The following is an 18,604-nucleotide window of genomic DNA, read 5'->3' as shown; positions in this document are numbered from 1 at the left end:
ACCATGCCTGTCATAAAAACTTTACGCTATTTTGGGAGAGGGATTTTAGGTGTTTTAGCAATTTTATTTAGGGCAAAGTGTGGTGATGTGCTTCATATCTACTTTATTTTCTATGACCATGTTTTTTTGCAGTTAAAATGTGATGTTTATTATACACAATGTGCTATGTTGCACCTTATACAGATGGTTTTGTCTTCCTGGTCAGAACAAGTACCAGCATGTACATGCCTAGGCTGAACACAGCAGACTATGTGTGTCCCAAGCACAATGGACAGCTTACATTCAAGTGAGAAGTGTGGTGTTTTTTTACCAGTCATTTGGCATAGCAGATCTTCATCAAACATAGTGGTGGCTCCCGAAAAGGGTCATTAGGTCTCTGTACGACCATTTCCTTTAAGAATTCATTAATATTCATTACACACTGTGATGTCCCATAAAACACCAACCTTTCCAACTGCTGCACTGCAAATTGAACATCATGAGTCAGTCACTGCTTTCATGATTCCCCTCCCCCTCAGATTCGATCCAGGCATTGGGCAGATTGGCCCTCTGTATATTTTGTGTGACTTGGTAGGTTACCGCCTTTTACTGGCATTTGATCAATGAAGTGCTGGAAAGTAAAGAAAAAATATGGTAATCCTGTTTTGTAAGTGGTGCTGTGCAGTTGTGGGATCACTGAAAAAATATCGAGGGACAGAATATCGACTTGCAAAAATATCGTTGACAAAATATCGACAGACAGAATATCGAGTTTGTATCTACAAACAGGTAAGTACAAAAATATCGAGTACAAAATATTGTTTACAAAAATATAGTTTTAAAAAAAATCGACTTTATTAAAAACAGTGTTAAATTAAATTAATATTAAAATTTAATTACTAAAATATACTTAAAAATACTTAAATTAACTTATAATAATTAAATAATAAATGAAATTAATAAAAATAAATTTTTAAAATCATATTTGTTAAAACATATATATATAGTAACATAATATAATTAAATAATATACTATAATATTACCGTACGATAGCAGAAGTGTAAAAAATACTATTCCCACTCCAAAAAGTGCAAGCGTAGGGAAAGCATTGGATAGCGTAGGGGTTAAAATTACTATTCCCACTCCGTGGGTGCAACAGTAGGGAAAGCATTGGATAGCGTAGGGGTTAAAGTTACTATTCCCACTCCAGTGAGTGCAACAGTAGGGAAAGGGTTGGATAGCGTAGGGGTTAAAATTACTATTCCCACTCCAGTGGGTGCAACTGTAGGGAAAGCGTTGGCTAGAGTAGGGGTTAAAATTACTATTCCCACTCCAGTGAGTGCAACAGTAGGGAAAGGGTTGGATAGCATAGGGGTTTAAATTACTATTCCCACTCCAGTGGGTGCAACAGTAGGGAAAGCATTGGATATCGTAGGGGTTAAAATTACTATTCCCACTCCAAAGAGTGCAACAGTAGGGAAAGCGTTGGATAGCGTAGGGGTAAAAATTACTATTCCCACTCCAGCGTTGGATAGCGTAGGAGTTAAAATTACTATTCCCACTCCAAAGAGTGCAACAGTAGGGAAAGCATTGGATAGCGTAGGGGTAACAATTACTATACCCACTCCAGTGGGTGCAACAGTAGGGACAGCGTTGGATAGCGTAAGGGTTAAAATGACTATTCCCACTCCAAAGAGTGCGACAGGAGGGAAAGCGTTGGATAGCGTAGGGGTTAAAATTACTATTCCCACTCCAGTGGGTGCAACAGTAGGGAAAGTGTTGGATAGCGTAGGGGTTAAAATTACTATTCCCACTCCAGTGGGTGCAACAGTAGGGAAAACGTTGGATAGCGTAGGGGTTAAAATTACTATTCCCACTCCAGAGAATACAACATTAGGCAAAGTAAATACTTCATAAATAATTAAAACATATATAAATAAATATCTATTAATAATTAATTAAAACTAAATAAAAATTGTATACAATATAATAATTTATATCAATTAAAATGACTAATTAACAATAATTATTTCAATTGATCACCTATTAATACTAATTAATAAAAATATTTACAATTAATTATTTAATAATGAAAAAGTATTTAACAATTAGTTGAAATTAAATAAATATAAATAAATGTAATTAATTAATTAATTATAATTTAATCACTTCCCACCCAATTCCCATATAAACTCACAACCCGCTACAGAAAATAAATTAGTAAAATTTACATAATTACCAATTAATCAATTAATTAAAATTAATTACCAATTAAAATGTAATTAATTAACTATTATAAATTAATTAACAATTTATTTAAATTCACTATCAATAAACAAATTTAAATATTTAATTAATTATAATTAAAATACTTCCCACCCTATTCCCCTATAAACCCACAACCCGCTACAGAATTAAATTACACAATATTTATAAAAACAAAAATCAATAATAATAATTAATTATAACATAAATACACACTTTTCACACATATTATACCATAAAAAAACACTATAAAAAAATAGATATTATTAAAAAATCGATATTTTTTACTATCTATATTATATACTTCAATATTTTAACTTACTATATTTTTAACAGTCGATATTATATCACTTACCTTAAAAACGATATTTTGGTCATCTATATTCTGTCCTGTCGATATTTTGTCCAGTCTATATTTAAAACTCGATATTATGTCCAGTCGATATTTTGGAGTCGATATTATGTCTGTGCACCGCAGTTGTGAGACCTCTACCCGTCCCTCACCTTGGCTTGTCCCAGACTGTTACATGCTAGGGTAGGGAGCTAGTGAGTTTGTGTGTGGGGGAATTTGGAGTTATGGAATGGGGTTTAGAGCATGTGGATCTCATACAGAGAAATTTGGCCAAGGAGGAGGAGTCAAGGGGCTCACATCGGAGTGGTCTATGCAAGTGGACGGGAAAAAGACAATGATATTGCAGGGCGCAGACACTTGGAGCGGGACTGCTCAGCAGCGTACCAACTGCTGATGACAGTGAACACCAAGGGACATATTATCAAGTCCATTATTGCTGTGCTAGCTGCACTTTTCTGCCGCTAACGCAGTGATATATTTATCACAGTATTAGCAAGCTTCAGCTAACGGGCCTTAGCGCGAGTTTTTGGGCGATAGCGACTTTTTTTTAATCGCCAAGCATGTTAGCGATATTTACTGCTAATGACATGCAAAGTAGGCGTTCCTGTGCAAAAAGGCACGCAAACACCACTACTCCATATTATCAAGGGACTTCTTGAAATTCTGAAGAGCCAAAAAACTGGCTCTAACTGCAGTTAGAGCCAGTAACTTAGGACCAGAAAATAGCTGGTCTTAAAAATGGTGATAAAACTTGGGCCCATATCTCTGCAGGTTTAAGCGCTGGCCAGCTTTGCAAGCAATGTTGCAGCGCTGCCCTGAGGCAAAACTACAGTGCAGGAATGCGCACAATCAATAAGATGGTGCGCATTCCTGTGCCACAGTCATGAAAAGTGTTGCTGCGCTGTGACAAGACAGCATTGCAACACGTCTCACTACGCCCTTCTTGCGACAGCATAGATGCACTGAAATCACTGGACAGTGCTCCATGACACAAGAAATGACAGATACGTCAGGAATCCTGTTGTATCTGCCTGTGCTAAAGTCACGCATTGCTGCAGTCATGTCACAACCATGATGCAACTCCAGCAATGCATGAGGCCAGCCTAACCCTGTGGCACTGCTTCACCCCCACGCCTGCCATCAGGCAGGCGTAAGGTACTGATACAGTGCTGTTCATGAGGGGTGCCCGAATGTTGCCGCTGTTGGAGATCCATCGGTGGTGGTTGCATCCTGCAGTGTCATTGTTTGGAAGCATTGGTGGAGTGTTGGTGCAGAGGGAGTTGTTTTTCGGTGGCCTTGATCCAGCTGCGAGGGGGTGCGATAATGGTGGTGGCATCCGGTGGGCAAGGTGAAGATGTGATATTACCAATGATGGTCAGTCCAGGAGAGTCCGGTGTTGTGGCTGCAGTTGAAGTTCCCGCTGATGGAGTTGACATGCTCGACCAAGTGTCCTGCCTTCTATGTGGCTTGGTGCGGTGATTTGCTGCTTGCGTCTGATGTAGGGGACCTTCTCCATGAGGGGGTGGTGTCCTGGTCACTGGGGTTGTCCAGGTTGAATTGAGTTCACAGAGTAGGATGTCGTCGGTGGATGGGAGTTCCTGGGGTGCAATGAGGTCTACAATGGTATTGGAGAATGGGGGGCCATGGCCCGGGGGGCCTACACATGAGGGTCCTGCAGAGGATGTTCTTGAGCCTGGTCCAGATCTTGGACTTGACATAGTCCATGGTAACCCTTGGGTCATTAGACTGCGTGGTCAATCGGAGTGTGCTTCTGTAGGTGATGGCAACGCCTCCTTCCTGATGGTCGGGGTGCTCCTTGCGGATGAATACTGCTGTCATCAGTGATGGCGATGTCCAGTCTGGAGCAGAGGTTGGTCCTGGCAGGCGAGGTGGTGTCCAGTGTTGATGGCGAGGAGGCTGCTGTCATTTTATCGGTGGAGTGTCCAAGAGGAATGCTCCTTGATGCTAAGCACAGTCCAGGGGCAGACAGACGCAAACATAGTAGTATATGGTTGCCTTTGGCATGGGAGACAACCATTACAACGCAGGCAGTACATTATTAACAATGCAAATCTGACAACCCAGGTGTCCTAACATCCCATTTGAAAGCACCGCATTGTGAGGTCAGTAATGGGGTAAATTAAAGTTTTTCTGGTGGGTATGGGTTTTGGATGTAAAGATTTAAAATTGGGGTGTGTTTTGTTCTAAAATATGAAAAATGAGTTGTTTTTTGGGGTAAAATATGAAATGGGGGTATGTTTTGGGTAAAATATGAACAATGGGGTGTGTTTTGGGGTAAACTATGATTTTTTTGGGGGGTAATATATGAAAAATGAGGTGTGCTTGGGGAAAATATGAAAAATGGGCTGTTCCTTGGGGTAAAATATGAAAAATGGGATGTGCATTTGTCTCAAATGAGATTTTTGGGTGTGTTCTGGGGGCTCAAAACAGAATTCCAGGCTTCATGGTTGGGTTTCTGGTGCAAAGGTTAGTTTTGGGTTGCACTCACTGAAGTGGGATCTTTATATCTCCGCTGTGCAACACAGACTCTAGTGTTGTAATGTGCCTAGTATTAGTATGCATTGGAATGGAATGCGATGTTATGGCATGTGTCACAACTACATATGTGCCTTTGGCACACAAGTGGTATGCCCGATCTGCAAGGGTGCACAGCGGCCACCATTGAGAAGTGCTGGGGGCTGGACAGCTGTTAGGTGGTAAACACCGGAAAGTACACTGGATGGTGCGTGGATGCAGGGATGGGTGTTGTTAAAAATGTATTGAGGGAAGTCTTACCTCAAAGCCGTGTCCCGTGTCTTTGTAGCTTCTGCTGTCCTGCATCTGCTTCCAGGAAAAGGAGGTAGGCAGCTAGGCTCACTCCCTCGAGTCAATCACAATGCTGCAATGCAGCAGTGGGATTGGTAATTGGCAACAGGACAAGTCATGCAGCCAGGGGACGGAGGGGTGGGCATGTCCTCCATGCAGGCTGTAATGCAGCCTGCATTGCGAACAGTGAAGTGCACATGACTGCTTTGGGCGACCTAAGTGGTCAGACCAAACAGTCTTTACGCACTTGAGTGGGCATGCCAATCTGCCCATTCCCTGCTCTGTGTTTGGAGCACTACTACCCACCCTCCCACCCCCTGAGCATACATAGCATTATTACATCAGTTAGTTATCCCTTGTTTTTAACTTTTAATCCGTTTTTTTTGGCTTCTCTGATCCTACACTTCCCGATTCGTGCTGCTGCTACCCCTGTGGCCCGCACCCCTGTCCTCACCCATTCCTGCCTCCCAGCTGATCGTTCCTCCCCTCTCCCCTACAAAATGGTGAACACTGCGCGGTTGCACAGCAGACGTGCGCTGCTGGTGCGCAGAAGGTGCGCCTAAGCCAAACCCGTCTGCACCCATCCTTGACTGGACCGCGACCAGCACCAGAAAACCTGGATCTCGGGCCATCCACTGCCTTAGCATAGCCACCCTCAACGGACTCAACACCGGAAAAGTCAGAGACTGTCAACAGGCTTCGCCAAACACGACCCATTCCCAGTTCTCCTGCCTCCACTACCGCCAGACCTTAACCACCACCCCGGACTCCAACACAGCTGACGCCAGCACCGACGACACCCTAAGATGCATCCTATCATCCTGCTCTCCGTGCACAAACATGGCGTGTAAACCTGAAACCTACTCGACATTCTCTCTCTCCCTGAACTTCCACCTTGACAAACCCAGCTACCCCAACTCCACCATCCTTCGTGACAACCTCACCATCATCGGATTTAAACAACTCGTCACCACATCGACCCACAGAGCAGGCAACACCCTCGACCCCATCTTTACACATAGGAAATACTATTCACTTCAGCCACACAACGCAACCGCCATGGACCAGCCACCACTGCATACACTTAGCTGTTGACAAACGCAAGACACCCAAACTAGCCCCACGTACACCACGGAGGAACTGGAGCAAGGTTACCAACGAGCAACTCAACTCTACCCTCACGCAAGACAACCATACCTGGGCACCCGATGCCAACGTCGTAGCCAAAGAACTCCACACTTGGATCTCCACCTGCGCATGCGAGCTCGCCCCGCTACTCGACCCCGACGCAGAGCACACCTGTAAAGCCGCTTGGTTCACAACTGATCTCCAAGAAGCAAGACGCACCTGCAGACACCTGCAGAAGAACTGGAGAAACACCAAGACAACGGAAATAAACACCACCTACAAGGACGCCATGACCGACTACCACAACCAAATCAGGACCACCAAAAGGAGCTACATCCACAACAAAATATTACACAACTCCACCAACTCCAAGCAACTCTTCAGTGTCATTCATGAATTCACCAACCCATGCAGCGAAGCCACAGACATCACACTATACCAAGACCTCTGTGATAAGCGTGGAACCTACTTCCTCCTCAAGATCAAAAAACTCTATGACAACTTTGCCAAACATCTAGCAGATGCCACAGCCGGCCCCCCAGACACACCGGCCAGGCTACCATCTCCACCTGGATGCCAGTCACAGCCGAAGTCACCGCCTCGACCATGAAAGGCATCCACTCGAGGGCCCCCACCAACCTATGCCCTCCTCACATCTACCACAGACCACGGCCACCATCGCACACGAACTGCAATGCACCATCAACACCCCCTTCAGAACAGGCACCTACCCAGATGACTGGAAGCATGCATAAGTCTGGCCCCTGCTAAAAAAAACAAAGCGGACCCCACCAACCTCAAGAAATAGCGGCCCATCTTGCTCCTCCCTTTCGGGGCCAAAGTTGCAGAGTAAACAGTCAACCGGGAACTGACATGATTCATTGAAGACAACGCCATCCTTGACCCGCCTCAATCTGGATTGCTCAGCAACCACTGCAAAGAGGCATCCTACTCACCACCACAGATGTCATCCGCACACTCCTGGAGCAAGGCCACTCCGCAGCCCTCATCCTACTTGACCTTTCGGCGGCCTTCGACACCATCTCCCACCGTACACAAGTCGCCAGATTACACAACTCCAGCATACAAGGAAAAGCCCTAGACTGGATCTGATCATTCCTCACCGGAAGAAGTCAAAGGAATCAGACAGCCACCCTTCCTCTCCAATCTCACGTAAATCACCTGCAGAGTCCAACAGGGGTCATCTCTGAGCTCGACCCTCTTCAACATTTACATGGCCCCCTCGCCACCATTGTCCGACAACACAGCCTCAACATCGTATCCTATGCTGATAACACCCAGCTCATCCTCTCCCTCACTAAAGACCCCACCACCACCAGACTCAACTTCCAGAAAGGAATGAACAATGTCACAGTCTGGATGACCAACAACTGCCTGAAGCTCAACGCCAAGAAGACAGAAGTTCTCATCCTGGGAATCACCCCTTTAGCATAGGACAACACTTGGTGGCTGCTGCCCTTGGAAGCCCACCTACCACCTCAGACCATACCAAAAACCTCATCATCATACTAGACTCATCCCTCACCATGAACCGACAGGTCTACGCCATCACTTCCAGCTGCTTCAACACCCTCCGCATTCTCCACAAGACCTTCAAATGGATCACCCCGGAGTCAGGGAAGACAGTCACCCATGCACTCATCACCATCAGACTGGACTATGGAAACTCACTCTAAGCCAGTATTTACAAGTCCCTACTCCTCAAACTCCAGACATTACAGAACATCACCGCAAGTCTTCAGCATCCCCCGGCACAAACACATCAGCCAACACCTACGTACACTCCACTGGCTCCCTGTGGAGAAAAGAGTCACTTTCAATATTCTCACTCACGCCTACAAATGACTACACAACAACAGACCCAAATACCTCAACAACAAAATCCACTTGCCCCTACCCAAAAGAAACCTGGGACTGGTAGAAACCCTGTGCATCCACAGAGCCATAGCAGGTGGGAGATCCTTCTCCTACATTGCATCAAAGACCTGGAAGGAGCTACCGGCAGACATCAGACGTGCCCCCTCCCTGAACACCCTCAGGAAGACCCTCAAGACCTGGCTCTTCGGCTAACAGATCTGCGCCCCCCCCTTCAGCGCCATGAGACCCTCATGGGTGAGTAGTGCACTTATAATTCCCCTGATTGATTGACTGATTGAGTTGTCATCATGTGATAATTGTTCTCTTCTGCACTGCTTGAGGCAGTGGGGCAACGTTCTTCAACCATAGTGGAAGAGCTTCCACTGGAGGTGCGTCATCCATCCCTGGCCCTCCTGTGGCACACGTGCCACCTTCTCCTTACCTGGACATTGACACCATGGCACAATCCACTGAATCCACTGCACTCTCTCTAAATCTGTGATTCAGCCAGCAGGAGCCTCAGCCAGGAGTGATTTAAATCACCTGGGTACAGCAGTCACCGCCTAGTCTGCTGGTGGAGCTGCAAATGCACTTGATGCAGCAAGGCCCCCTTAGGTGTGTAGTTGCAGTGCTCAGATCACACAAGTTAGGCGTAGCACAGGGGACTCACCCTCCACAGTGTACTGCCAATACCATCTGGCCTATGAGGCAGGGAGTCGGCACACACCGTTGGTAATCCCCTCCATGCACCCTGGTGTAGTGGTGGATTGTATTATGCAATGCGGCCCTCACTATGTTAGTGCGCATGAGCGCCTCTCACACAGCTCAGCAACATGTCTCCATGTGATCTGCCAGTCTACACCACCAGGTACGGGTGATCGTCGCGCCTCAATGTCTCTCGCCATGGCTCATCGACTCCATGGCTCCTCCACATCCCACTCCAGGCTCCAGTCGCAGGTCCAGCGACTCATCCAGGCTCCAGACGCAGGCCCAGCGATGGAATCCAGGTACCAGACTCAGGTCCAGTGAGGCATTCAGGCTCTCATCTGGGCCATCCTGGATTATCGGGTGGCTTGAGGTAGTTGTTGATGTGTGCTGCACTTCTCCCGGGCTGCTCAAATCAGCATTGAACTTTTTTTTTATCATCTTTTCTATGGGGGGTGAGCTATTTTTTGTAAGTCCACACTTGCTGCCTAGCGTTCTTTTTAATCGATAATGGCTTATTGCTTGATTCCGCCCGTTATCGCCTGTTTTCCTATTGCCATCACGCTGAAGTTAGCTGCAGTTTGCGCCACTGAACCCTGAAGCTATCGCCTGTTAGCGAAGTGTTGGTAACACGTCGCTTACAAGGCGATAACTTCCATGGATAGATGGCGATAAGATAAACTGCTGCTAACTTACGTAAGCGATAGTTAACGCCAGTCCTTTATAATATCCCCCAAACTGTCTAGTCACATATTTATTTGAAAATTGTTAAATAGTTGAGGTAGCCTGTGTTATATGCAGTTGCTAGAGAGCAAACTGCTGTGTTAAAGGCACACTCCAATGGTCGTCAGAGGTGAGAAAGCAAGGGCTGTGCACAGTAAGAGAGAAGTATTCGCTGTTTGGGTACATTATTTCAGAATGGCAGCGAATACTGTAGAATCTCATTAGGCTGTTTGATATTATCAGGTACTTTCTTTGGGTTCAGTTTTTTCACCTTTGATGATGGTTCAATAATTTTTGGGAAAAAAAAGCTTGCAATTGTTATACAGAAGGTTAGCAGACAATATAGAAGTGAAGATACATCATTATTGTGTTTTGTAGTGACTTTCAGAGCTAGTTGAGACAACCACCAATATTAACTCTGCTGTGATCTCTGGCAGGTCTGACACAGCATCCCGACTGTCCAATGTCCATATAATAGTAACTGATGGGCTGGTGAGACCCTGTCTGTTTTCTCAGCTCTGTGAGCCCACAGGATGTCTTTATGTGACCTATCTTTTGGGTACGTCAAATCCTTAGCATGCATCCTGGAGACAGTGAGATGACTACGGGGTGTTGGTTACCAATAAACTAAATGGTACCTGAAGAAGAATGCACTTGAATCTTATTGGAAAATACTTGCTATTGTTGTACCCTGAAGGGGAAGGAAATTTAGTGCAACAACTAAAGCCCTGTCTTTTTCAGATGCTAACGTCATGACAACTACTTGAGCAAGAACTTGCCCGACTGAGGAAACCTCTAATTACTGTAAGTGTAAAGGCCATTGGTGGGCCTTTGTCATGTGGCCCTGACCGTCAAAAACACAGAAGCTGCAGGTAGCTCTTCGCTTTTGGGCTGAGTGGGCGCTCCCCAGTGTCCCTGGCGACATTTGGTATCGTTGTGCTGCGTTTCTGATCATAACTGCCTCTTAATTATTGACTGCAGTCTGCCTTGCTTGCCGCTTTGCTTTGTATGCACTTTTGAATAGCAATTGTAACTTTCACTCTGATTGCGCGTTTTCCCCAAGCACTCTGCTGTGCTCACCCCTCCGCTGCCATTTTGTTTGTTGTTGTCGTCCTCTGTAGCCCGCCCCGCCTCCCAGCTGAGCCGCCCTCCCACAGACTACAAACAGCGCTCCCTTACCTGAAAGCGCTGTGACTCGCTCTTCGCTTTTGGGCTGAGTGGTCGCTCCCCAGTGTCCCTGGCGACATTTGGTATCGTTGTGCTGCGTTTCTGATCATAACTGCCTCTTAATTATTGCCTGCAGTCTGCCTTGCTTGCCGCTTTGCTTTGTATGCACTTTTGAATAGCAATTGTAACTTTCACTCTGATTGCGCGTTTTCCCCAAGCGCTCTGCTGTGCTCACCCCTCCGCTGCCATTTTGTTTGTTGTTGTCGTCCTCTGTAGCCCGCCCCGCCTCCCAGCTGAGCCGCCCTCGCCCCTCCCCCTCCACCATCCATATATGACCGCTGCATTAACGCGCAGCGTCCACGCGCAGCGACCGCGCCCCAGTCGCGCCGATAGTGCGCCAAAGGTAAGCCCGTCTACGCTCGTCCGCGCCTGGACCGCGCCCAGCGCCAGAGCCCCTGGTCCTTGCAAAGTCCACCCCTCCCGCATTACTTACGATGCCACCACCCTCCTAGCCCTCAACCCCGGCCGCTCCCTTAACTGCGCCCAAGCTGCTCCTCGACACACCCATGGACCCTTTTCCTGCTACTCCTGCAAGTTCGACGGCACCAAGAACAACTCCTCATCTACGAACACACAACAGATATCCGACCCCAACCACCTACAATGCATCCTGCTCAACACCCGTTCGGTCCACAGGCACGCCATTGACCTCTGGAATCTACTAGACACCATCTCTCCGGACGTCGCCTTCCTAACAGAAACATGGATGAATGCCTCTTCAGCCCCGGACATCACCAATGCCATCCCGGAAGGCTATAAGATCATTCGCAAGGACCGTACCGGCCACACAGGAGGAGGCATCGCTATCGTCCACAAGAAATCTATCCGCATCTCAACCAGCTCAGACGTCAATCTCGCCAACTCTGAACACCTTCACTTCCAGATCCACATCGACCCCAAGACCACACTCAGAGGCACCCTCCTTTACAGGCCACCAGGACCCCGCGCACAATTTAGTGAAGACATCACGGACTTCATCACTCCACACGCGCTCCCCTGCAAGGACTACATCCTTTTGGGAGACCTCAACTTTCACCTTGAAAAGAACAACGACCGCAACACCACCACCCTTTTGGACAACCTCGCAAACCTCGGACTTAAACAACTTGTCACTACCCCCACCCACATCGCAGGTCACACACTCGACCCTATCTTCACCTCCAGCAAGCATGTTTCCTTCAGCCACACCACAGCTCTCCTTTGGACTGACCACAGCTGCGTTCACTTCACCTACAACAAGCCCACATCCAACAACCACCCCCAACCCACTCTGCAAAGAAACTGGAACAAAATCACCATCGACCAGATCTCCTCATCGCTTCTTCAAAAGCCCCCCGCCCACTCCTCAAACCCAGACCAAGCAGCCACCAACCTCACCCAATGGTTATCCAACAGCGCGGACATCCTAGCACCACTGAAAAATTGACAAATCAAACTAGGCAGCAAGAAGGCCTCCTGGTTCAACGACGACCTTAAGAAATCCAAGAAACTCTGTCGCTCCCTCGAGAAGGCTTGGAAAAAAGACCCAACCACCAGCACCAAGGACGCCTTCAAAAACGCCACCCGCATACACCACCAACTAATCCGAAATGCCAAGAAAGCAGCCTTCAAGGACCGTCTAGATAACAACGCCCACAACAGCAAGGAATTATTCAACATCGTCAAGGAATTTACCAACCCCTCAGCCAACTCCAACGAGATCACCCCCTCTCAAGCCCTTTGCAACTCCCTAGCCTCATTCTTCCACAACAAAATTGCAGACATCCACAACAGCTTCGACAACCAACCCGGAGACCAACCCACCCAATCCCCTGCAGGACCCCCACCCCCCCTGAACATCCTCAAGGACTGGAAGACAATCTCAACTGAGGACACCATCCGTTTGATGAATTCTATCCACTCAGGATCCCCCACAGACCCTTGCCCTCACCACATCTTTAACAAAGCAGACTCCATTATTGCACCGCACCTCCGAGACGTCATCAACTGCTCCCTCAACTCCGCAACCTTCCCGGAAAGCTGGAAACATGCCGAACTCAGCGCCCTCCTGAAGAAACCCACAGCTGACCCCACCGAACTCAAAAACTATCGCCCTATCTCACTCCTTCCATTCCCGGCCAAAGTCATCGAGAAAGCTGTCAACAACCAGCTCGCCGCATTCCTCGAAACCAACAAATCCCTCGACTCCTCACAGTCCGGCTTCCGAGCTAAGCACAGCACCGAAACCGCCCTCATCGCAGCAACAGACGACATTCGAACTCTACTGGACAATGGAGACACAGTCGCCCTCATCCTCCTCGACCTCTACGCAGCCTTCGACACAGTCTGCCATAGCACCCTTCTACAGCGCCTCAAAAACATTGGAATCCAAGGAAAAGCACTGGAATGGATCACCTCGTTTCTCTCCGGAAGAACCCAGAGAGTCCGCCTTCCACGATTCAAGTCAGAGGCTACTGAAGTCATCTGCGGAGTACCTCAAGGGTCCTCACTCAGTCCCACCCTCTTCAACATTTACATGAGCCCCCTCGCGGCCATCGCATGCCAACATAACCTCAACATCATCTCCTACGCCGACGACACTCAACTGATCCTATCACTCACCAGAGACCCTAACACGGCCAAAACCAACCTACACGAAGGAATGAAAGAAGTAGCCGAATGGATGAAGCACAGCCGTCTGAAACTGAACTCAGACAAAACAGAAGTCCTCATCCTAGGTACCTCCCCCTCCGCCTGGGACGACTCTTGGTGGCCAGAGGCCCTTGGAAAAGCACCCATCCCGACGGACCACGCACGGAACCTGGGCGTCATCCTGGATTCCTCACTCTTGATGAACAGACAAGTCAACGCCGTTTCTTCATCTTGCTTCAACATTCTTCGCATGCTCAAAAAAACATTTCGCTGGATCCCTACCGAAACTAGAAAAACAGTCACCCACGCTCTGATCACGAGCCGACTGGACTACGGAAACACCCTCTACGCCGGCACCACCGCAAAACTCCAGAAGAAACTACAACGCATCCAGAACGCCTCAGCCAGGCTCATATTAGACATCCCGCGTAAAGAACACATCTCTGATCACCTGAAAAACCTCCACTGGCTCCCCGTCAATAAGAGGATCACTTTCCGGCTCCTAACCCACGCACACAAAGCGCTCTACGAAATCGGACCCGAATGCCTCAACACACGACTATCCTTCTACACCCCCTCACGCCAGCTACGATCCTCCAACCAAGCCCTTGCCACTGTACCTCGCATCAACAAAACCACCATGGGAGGTAGATCCTTCTCCTACCTAGCAGCTAAAACTTGGAACTCACTTCCCACTCACCTTCACCTTACTCAGAACCACCTAGCATTCAGAAAGCAACTCAAAACGTGGATATTCGACAAATAACTCCCCACCCTTCTTCAGGCGCCTTGAGACCCTCTAGGTATGTAGCGCGCTATACAAATCTTTTGACTTGACTTGACTTGTGTCACTTTCAGAAAGGCCTCTACCTGCCAGTTACATACTTCATTAGCCTCACAAACCAATGCCCCCACTGAGCCTTTTTATGTAAATTCGGAATCCTTAACCAAGGACTCGCGTTTACCAGCTTGTACCAGGCTCACTACTGATTACTCATACCCCCAAAACCGCTGTACTAACATCCTTACCCTCTACTATAATGTATGCTTGTACTCAGAAGTTGACAGGATCCTAAATAACAAAGCTTTATAGAACTCCTAAAATTATCAACTTCTTGTTGCTCTGTTTTTTTTGTATTTTAATTTTGTGTGTATGTTATTCATTTTGTTTTAGTAGCTCCCATGTTGTTAGGCCTAATTTTGTTCACGATGAGTGACACTGCTATGGTATGTGTTGTTTTTACATTGCTTACTCAATTGGCAAAGTGCTCTAATGATTTGTCATTTGTCGTTGTATTTATGATTGATGTTGGTATACCAGATTTTCATTTATATACGTTTGTTTTTTAGGAGAGACATGTTAAAAACTGCAGATCATGCTTGGAAAGCTTTTAGTGCATTCAAACACTACAATACAGTTGTTCTTCTCAAGGTTAAAATGCAGTCATCGCTAGGTATCACCTGCTAATGCCTAAATAACTATGGGCCATATTATCATGAAAGGGCGATACATTATCGCCGCTTTAATTGGCCGGAAACTGCCGCTAAAGCAGCGATAATGGGCTTGATAATATGCCCTGTGAATTCCCATAGAAGCCTCGGTTCTGGGGTTAACCTGGGCTTCTATGGGAATTCACAAGGGCATATTATCAAGCCCATTTTCGCCGCTTAAGCAGCAGTTTCCTGCCGATAAAAGCGGCAATAATGTATTGCCCTTTCTTGATAATATGGCCCTATCTCCATTGCGCATAAGTTAGTGCAGTTTTCGCAGCCGTTTGCTGAAACTATCACCTGTTATCGACGTGTTGGTAATACGTCGCTAACAAGGTGATAAATTTCAGGGATAGACAACGATAACAAAACTCCCGTTAACTGGCGTTAGCGATAGTTATCGCCAGGCCTTGATAACAGGCCCCCAAATGTAGCTGTCTTTGGAAATCTTGCACTTGTTGATGTTTGGGAAGTTTAAAAAAACATGGTGAACTTGCAAATCAATCAATTGTCCACATCTCCACATAACACCACACTCCTACTTAACAGTTGTCCTTCATCTGGTTTCTGTACTTAGTGGGTAGCAAATGGCTCTTTGGGGACGAAGTACCGGGGGGGGGGGGGGGGGGGGTAGTTCAGCTTTGTTGCATTTGCATCATGGAGCAAGTTATTGTTGCCCCACGGCGTCTACTGATTTGAATTATCATATTTTGTCTGTTCAACTTATTTTGTTTACAGAAATAAACGTGCTTCAGTTAGGAGCAGTAGTGACATTTAGAAGTTATAAACTAGATTTTAAGCCAGTGTTTTGGCAGGGCGCACTGATATTTTCTGTCTTTGAACAAAGACAAAGAGCAAAATCGCAAGGGGGATGTAGAGTCTCAGGTTGTTTCCGTCAAAATAAATGTGGCCATTAATTTTATCTTCCAATCCCTCCTCACATTTTCCCAGTAATAAACGTAGCATTAGCTAATTTATCTATAACGTTCTCATGGAACACTACAAAGCTGAACTGTTTCACAATAACTGTCTAATACACAAGAAAAGAAAAAAAATGAATAAAATAGTTTGTGGTTTCATGAACCTTTGAAGTGTGTCCAATTATCTAGGAAAATTCTTTTGCTACACGAGGACGTTTTATGTCCACAGTAACTGTCGTTTTAATAAGCCTCACAAGAATTGCTGAAAAAGTTAAGCCTAACTTTACCACTGCACCCAAAGCCGATGTAGACTTGAAACTTTGGAATCTGAGGCTTCATACTTTCAAGCCGTGTAATTGCAGAAGTTCCAATTAAATGAATGTCTCAATAAATGGATAGCAGTGAAACAGCCTTCACAAGCCAAGTGAAACATATGTAATTTAAAAGGCACATCTAATATTTCCTAATACACATTTTGAAACATGTAATGAATTATCTATCAAGCCTACTCACAGTCGTTATTTTAAGTGTCCCTAATCTACGAGCGTGTAATGGTTATCAGGGTAACAACAAAATTACAGGGGTAGATTTATGTTGGGAATGCGCCACGTTTGCGTCACGCAACAGCGGCGTAAACGTGGCGCATCCCTACGACCCATTTACAACGTGACGCATCTAGGCAGATGCGTCACGTTGTAAAGCCCTGCGCCACTTGTGGGCGTTCCGACGCAGGGTGGGCGTTCCGGGGCAGGTGCGCCTCGCAAAAGTGGCTGAGTGAAATCTATAAGATTTCACCTAGTCACTTTCAGGCCAATGCTGCGTCAAAACCCTGCGCCTGCTTGAAGCAGGCGTAGGTCTTGACACAGCATTGTAAAGATGAGGCACCCCCGAGCCTTGCTGGAGCTGTGTCGCGCTCGCGATGCAACTCCAGCAATGCGCCACCTTTATGGCACAGATGCGTCACGCATCTGTGCCGTTTTTGCCCCATGGTGCGCCGCATTGTAAATGCGGCGCACCATGGGTGGCGGAGCAGCGGCGCAAAATAATTGGCGCATCCCTGGGGATGCGCCAGTTATCATAAATCTGCCCCACAGTTTTTTGACGAAGTGTAGCCTTTCTTAAGTTTCCTTTCTCCATAACATACAAAAACACAAAACCAACGCATACTTTTATATACTTTTTAGGGAAATTATTGAGAGTTGTTTATCAAGCTGTGTTACTTCATATCCAGTTTTCTCCACCATTGTCAATCTAAATGAAACTGCAATATATTATTCAGTTGGTCCTGCTATTTGTGTAACCTTCCTGTGAAGAATTACCAATCTATTTATGCAGTACATGTAGCTCACTGACATGTCATAACATGTATCCATATTACACAAACAAACACCTTTGGCGTCTCAGAAAGTGGCATGTTTTTCCCATTATACCCTATCATCAAACAATGTAATTAATTGCAAATTATTACAGGTCTCTGAAGATTTAGGCTTGAACAAGACAGAATTTGGTTAAATAAAAATAATAATACTTCTGCATTATGCATATGACTAATTGAGCATCAAGGACCATATGTATCAAGAAACCGATTTGCGATTTTACCGTATCGCAAATTCAGAATCGCTAATCGGCATGTATCAACACAATCGCAAATATTTAGCGATTCGGCCGTAATCGCTAAATAATTGCGCGATGGCCAATAGCGATTCCTTAATCTTAAAAAATTGCAAATTTGCGAGATCGCAGTCTGTAATTCTCAAAATTGCGAGATCCCTGCCCGAAAATAACAAAATTGCGATGTTCCAACGGGAAAAATCACAATTTTGCGATTTTCTGGAAAACATCCAATAGCAATCCTGATGCTTTATGATGACATCACCATCCAGGAAGTGAGTGATTTCTCATGGTGCTTCAGTATTGCTACTGAGAGAGGGTGTGACTGTTGTTTGCTACTCAGGAGCCATGGCAGAAGGAGGAAATCAGGATGTTCCAGCAACCCAGCAGGAGCAGCAAGAGGGGGAAGCAGCAGGAAGAGAACGCTCAAGTTCTCTGAGGCAGAACTAGAAACCCTCATCACAGAAATGGTGCCAAACCATGAGGCATTATTTAGGAGGAGTTCGCACAAGGTGCCTGAAGCCAGGAAGAGAAGGATTTGGGAAGCCATCCAAGCCAAAGTAAATGCCCTTGGAGTGACACACCGGACAATAGAAGTGTTGCGGAAGCGCTGGTACGACCTGCTCCAGCGCTCCAAGGAGAAGTTGGCTGCCAGGCTGGAGCAGTCCCAGCTCACCGGTGGGGGAACCTCCAATGTCACAGACTCAATGCCACTGGAGGAACTGGTAGAGGGCACACTGCCTCCACAGAGTGTTGCGGGTGTGTCCCTGCTAGACAGCTCAGCCCAACCAGCTGCAAGACCAGGTAAGGAGCATGCCTTCCCCACCCTAAACCACCCCTTCAGCGACCTAGGGATAAGGGGAACCA

This window comes from Lissotriton vulgaris, chromosome 1_1 (genome assembly GCF_964263255.1).
Source record: "Lissotriton vulgaris chromosome 1_1, aLisVul1.2, whole genome shotgun sequence".
Lineage (NCBI taxonomy): Eukaryota > Metazoa > Chordata > Amphibia > Caudata > Salamandridae > Lissotriton > Lissotriton vulgaris.
Note: the sequence above shows the minus strand (reverse complement) of the source record.